The sequence below is a fragment of the Alexandromys fortis genome, unplaced genomic scaffold, assembly GCF_014885135.2.
Source record: "Alexandromys fortis isolate MF-2015 unplaced genomic scaffold, M_Fortis_MF-2015_v1.1 scaffold_142, whole genome shotgun sequence".
NCBI classification, from domain to species: domain Eukaryota; kingdom Metazoa; phylum Chordata; class Mammalia; order Rodentia; family Cricetidae; genus Alexandromys; species Alexandromys fortis.
In genome coordinates this window covers 1,278,505-1,284,456 of record NW_026068057.1, presented here as the reverse complement: position 1 = coordinate 1,284,456, position 5,952 = coordinate 1,278,505, and the positions used below count along the sequence as shown (strand labels likewise).

At 35.3% G+C, this 5,952-nt stretch overlaps 1 non-coding gene across 1 annotated transcript; it reads left to right on the top strand.

Moving 5' to 3' along the window:
- The first annotated feature begins 5,292 nt into the window (after positions 1 to 5,292).
- LOC126487301 (U1 spliceosomal RNA) lies at positions 5,293 to 5,454 on the top strand. Its single transcript, XR_007588326.1, has one exon. It is a non-coding gene; the product is annotated as a U1 spliceosomal RNA (small nuclear RNA).
- Positions 5,455 to 5,952: the final 498 nt, after the last annotated feature.

The window sequence follows — 5,952 nt, the reverse complement described above, 5'->3', positions numbered from 1 at the left end:
CTATGAACATAGTTGAACAAATGCTTTTGTAGTATGATTGGGCATCTCTTGGGTATATTCCCAAGAGTGGTATTGCTGGATCAGCACCAAATCTACATCTGACAAAGGAATAATAATCAAAATATATGAAGAACTCAAAGAAACTAGATATCATCAAACAAAATCAATAACAAATGGGGTGTAACCATGTGGCCCTTTTTGTTAGAGATCCACAAGAACTCCATCCATCCTGATAATACATCCACAAGGATGGGAAAGTATTTGTGGTTTTTGACTGGGGCCATATATGTAAAACTGATCTTTCAGTCCATATTGTGTTGGAGGCCCTGCATCTGGTGAATGTGGAATGAGGGTTTATGATTTGTAAGTTGGATTAGTTTATTGGCAGTTGAAGAAAGTATTGGTGAATTGTTATAAAAATTGTCTGAGGTTTGTAATAGTTTATAATTCTGGGAGAAGATTATGAGAGTCCGGATGGAGAAATAAAATAGTAAATGCAGATAGGTAAAGGATGCCTTAGTGAAGTGGGAAAGACCTTGTCTGTTTGGCAATGTCTGGTAGTCCATGATATGGAGTGGAAATTTGAGTACATGATTGCTGTTTTTTCCCAACAAGACTGTATTATTATTAGAAATAGAAATACATTGTTTCTCCTTTTGCTACTCTTGGCAATAAATGTTAACTGCCCCAAATGGGAGAGAGCTATCTGCAAGAGGTCATTTTTAGGCAAGAAAGAAATGTAAGGATATTGAAATAGATGGTAATGTAGGCATACTTGGAGTCTCTTTATATATTTTTTGGATCAATGTAATAATAAAGGCAGTTTTCAGTTTTGCTTCTTGAGAGGTAATGCCTGGGGATAGGAATTTGGCTTANTATACATCCTATGATGTTTTTTGTGAACTCTCATATATAAAGTCAAAAAGAAAAAAAATGTGTACAGATCTAAACAGATTAGCAACAGAGGCATCTCAAATGGCTGAGAAACACTTACAGAAATATTCAACATCCATAGCCATCAGGGAAATGCAAATCAAAACTATTTTAATATTCCATCTTACACCTGCCAGAATAGCTAAGATAAAAAAAAAAAAAAAACATAAGTGACAGCTCATGCTGGAGAAGATGTGGAACAAAGGGGATCAATCCTCTTTTGGTGGTAGGAGTGCAAACTTATACAGTCTAAGTTTTCAAATAAGCTTTATACTGCTTTTCTTTATCATTATTGATTTTTCTTGATAGTTTATGCTGACTTTCTAATTAAATTCAACTATTAATATATATTATTTTAATTCATTCACAAGTTGGATTATAGTTTCTGATATTATTAAAAATTCTAATTGTCAGTTTTTTTTTAATTCATACTCTGGCATTTAATTTATTTGATCCCATTGGAATTAATTACTTTGAAGTTGGTTATTTTGAATGTTGCTTTGCTTTTCATGATTTTTGTTTTAGTAAATTGAAACATGACCAATTGCAGTCAGGATTTAGGCTAAACTTTAAGCATCACTGTATTCCTTCAGCTAACACAGCTAATGGTCAAGATACATTTTATAGGGTTAGGCTGTCCCTATTGCTTGTGTGTAGCTCAGTAACTAAGTCCTTTTCACGTATGTTCAGATCATTGAGCACAATCTACAATACCACTACAGGTGTATAATTCCTAATACGAATTCAACTACAACTGATAAACATTCCTACTATGAAAATATAGAAATATATCATAAAAAGAATGGCCGTTTCAATTCCATTACCATTAGTATAATAAAGAAAAGAGGGTAATAATATTTATAGTAAGGTACCAGAATTGTATGAAAGGAAATAGATATTTAGAATAAGATTTACAACTAATATTGGAGCAATGTAAAAAATAAAGATAGAGAAGAAAATAAAAGAAATAAATAATAAAAAAGATTTTATTTAATGCAAATTCTAAAAATGTTAGATAAATGATAAGAAAGATATTTGCAAAACCTAATCATGCAAACCAAGCCAGTCTTAGCACTCCTACAATAAGCTGGCCAGCAGTGTAGAGTATGTGTGTGTGTGCATTTAGTCATTTATGGACACAAGTCACTTACGACCTATTTTTATGTAGTTCCGTATGTGAGCGCAGTTAGAGAGTCTATCTCGATTGCCTCATCTTCCTTGGTAAATAGAGTTCATATTCTCCAACAACAACAACACCTTTGTGGGATTTGACATCCTGATTTGACCATTTTCTTGCGTGTCCTTCAACTACATAAAGTAATCAGTAGTACATGCTTTCTTATTGCATTGCCTGAATAGAACATTTGGATCTGTCCACTTAGTCCACTTTTGGCAATCTGTCCACTTGATATGTACCTTAGACCTTATTGCTCTTTTTTAATTTTATGTATTTATTTACTTATTTTGTTTTTTATCGAGACAGGGTTTCTCTTTCTAGCTTTGGAGCCTGTCCTGGAACTAGCTCTTATAGACCAGGCTGGTCTCAAACTGACAGAGGTCCACATACCTCTGCCTCCTGAGTGCTGGGATTAAAGGCATGAACCACCACAGCCCGGAGAACTTATTACTCTTAAGGCCAAAAAAGATCATAAATTTTCTCTGGAAAACTAGTGAATCTCACACTAGAAACCATTCTATGAAGGGCATCTAAAAATAATGGGAGACAGTATTAATCTGACTACAAGTTTTTCCCTTCTACCTAGAAATATTTTCCAGAGGTCTCAATTAGGACAGTCCCATGACATCTTATTTTTGACATCAAGAATGGAATATTTGGGTAAATAGGCACTGTTAACTCTAAAACTAGCCAAAGCCTGAGCACAACTGGTTTTAAGTGATTGATTACACTGATACGGCTGAGTGCAGAGAAGATAAGATCTTCCCCAAACCTATAGCTAATGTGGATCCCTGATTCCCTTCTCATTGGACTGACAGTCTCCTCAGTAATACTTGATAGAGATGAATGTGTTTTAGTCCGTGTTTCATTCCTGTATCTTCTCTCTTTTCCTCACGTAATCATGTGGCTCTTCCTGCCTCTATCTCTGTGTGTCCTCTCTCTGAGTCTCATACTCCCATCTCTACCTTCCTTCTCTTGTTCTCTAGCTTCATTTCAATCTCATGACTGTTATACATTATGTGGTCCTGGGCATAGAGTGTAAATTTTATGAAACTCTCTTTGTTTTAAGCTATGACATTATCCTTTTGTATTCATGACATACTGGGAGCAGAGTACTCTCCTGTAGTGTTTAGCCTGCCACAAGTCGCATTACTCTCTCTAGTCTGTTCATCTTTTAAATCTTACTGTCTTTTAAATCTGGAAACCTGTGTTTTCCACTATCATCTTCCTTCTGAAAAATTTTCTCCACTGAACCTTGGATTATGCCCTAGAGAGTTGAATAATTATAGAATAGATATCATCTACCATCTACGGTAATTGTTTCTTGGTCATTTGTTATAAAATCAATTTGTATAATAGCATTTTATCACAAGATGCAGTTGCCCAACTACAATGTATTCTTTCTTTTTTTCTAACTTTCAGTCTCTTATGATATCTAAATACCAATTTAACCCAATAATTGAATTAGACTACCAAATTCGTTCTATATCTTTGTACTCACTTTTGTTTTAATGATAAAATCTAAATTCTAACTTTGATCTCTATGGAATTAAATAATTGTAACGTTTGAATGTGAAGTTAAGTTTATAAAAATAATTCATTCAAAATCACAGCCTTTGCAAGATAGTTCAGTGTTAAAGCATTTTCTTAATGAACAGAAGGATCTGACTTTGAGCCCTAGAGCTCATAAGCCAGATCCAAAAAGAGGAACATGGGATGTACTCACTCATATTTGGTTTCTAGCCATAAGTAAAGGACATTGAGCCCATAATTAGTGATCCTAGAGAAGCTAAATAAGAAGGAGAACCCAAAGAAAAACATATAGGCATCCTCCTGAATACTAACCTTCATCAGGCGATGAAAGGAGACAGAGACCCACATTGGAGCACCAGACTGAAATCTCAAGGTCCAGGTCAGGAGCAGAAGGAGAGAGAGCACGAGCAAGGAACTCAGGACTGCGAGGGGTGCACCCACATACTGAGACAATGAGGATGTTCTATCGGGAACTCACCAAGGCCAGCTGGCCTGGATCTGAAAAAGCCTGGGATAAAACCGGACTTGCTGAACATAGTGGACAATGAGGACTACTGAGAACTAAAGAACAATGGCAATGGGTTTTTGATCCTACTGCACGAACTGGCTTTGTGGGAGCCTAGGCAGTTTGGATGCTCAACTTACTAGACCTGGATGGAGGTGGGTGGTCCTTGGACTTCCCACAGGACAGGGAAACTTGATTGCTCTTTGGGCTAACGAGGGAGGGGGACTTGATTGGGGGAGTGGGAGGGAAATGGGAGGCGGTGGCGGGGAAGAGTCAGAAATCTTTAATAAATAAATAAAAAATTAAACAAACAAACAAAAAACATCCAAACCTCCATATATGTTTGTAACTGTGTTGGCCGGCCAGTTTAGCCATCTTAAAGTTCCAAGCCAGTGAGAAACACTGTCTCAAAATGTGTAATCAAAATGTTTTTTTTATTTTTAAATATATGAGTAATACTCAGGTAATAATATATAAAGTTTTACTTAGGTTTACACAGACACACTTAAGTACATAAGGCTCTTCATTTTTTTCCTTCTTTTACTTTGTTCCCATTTTGTATGTCCCTGGCTTTTGGTAGAAATGTTCTATGTTATGACATATTACATTTTAAAATCTACATTTCTCATTCTCAATATTTAAACTTACTTATAAAATGCTTATTATCTTTAGAACATATGAATATCAACACAGTATCAGTTTTATTTAATGGCATGTGTATAGCCTTTGAGGCCCTCGCAGAGTATGTATCCTGACAGTGTTTCTGTAGGGATTGGAAAGGCAATAGCATAGTCTGATTAAAGGGACCATTTCCTTAAGAGAGACTAAATCTGATTAATCAAAATAAAACCAATTTAAGAGAATGTTTTCTTATATTCCTTAGAATTTATATCTATCTACTTTATTTTCCTTTTTGCTGTGATACTCCTGTGATAAAACTTCATACTGAATGTTAACTGATGGACTCTTCTTAGGAATTGTATTTATGAACTAATCTCCATTATTTATTCTTGAAGAGATAGTCCTAATCAAATTATATAATCATAAGCCATGTAGAACCCTAAGCAAAGATTATCAATGTGAGACTAGAGAACAAAGACATATACAGTTCTTGGTTTTCATTAATAACGTTTGTTTCAGTATAACACTTTCCTGACAGGGGAGATACCATGATCACAAAGGTGCTTTTCTCAGTGCAAGTCTTCTCAATTGCACTCCAGATATGCTGACCCCGCATTTTTTTTCAAATGCGGAAAACTCTACTGTATAATTTTTGGTAGTGGGGGACTGTGTTCATTATACTGTAGAAATTAAGAAAATTAAATAACAAGAAAGGATCGATACAAGCATAGAATTAAATATTTAAAAATGTTTCCAGGTCATGTTTCTGTTCCCCGATGTCAGGCAATGTTCCCACAGATTAGAGTGTATTTCAAAAATGGTTTGACTAGGTAGTGTGTTAATCATAATGAAATTCTCAGCTTTGCATTAGCAAACCACAATTTATCCTGGAAAGCCTCGAGGAGACAGTGTTGACACACTACAATCTATCTACTCTACACATCACACCTTTGCAAAGTTTTCTTAGTTTTAAAAGTTCTAGCCTGATGTGGAGTCCTTCCACAGGAATTCATCCTCTTCTTGCCAAGGAGAGCTCTCATTTGTCTACAATTTGTCTCTCACCACTGTTTCTATTGCACGATATCAGTAAATATTTAGCAATCACCTGGAAGAAGATTTGTATGTAATCCAGAACATAGACAATAATTTTACAATTTCAGGACTCTGCATTCAGTTTAGTTTT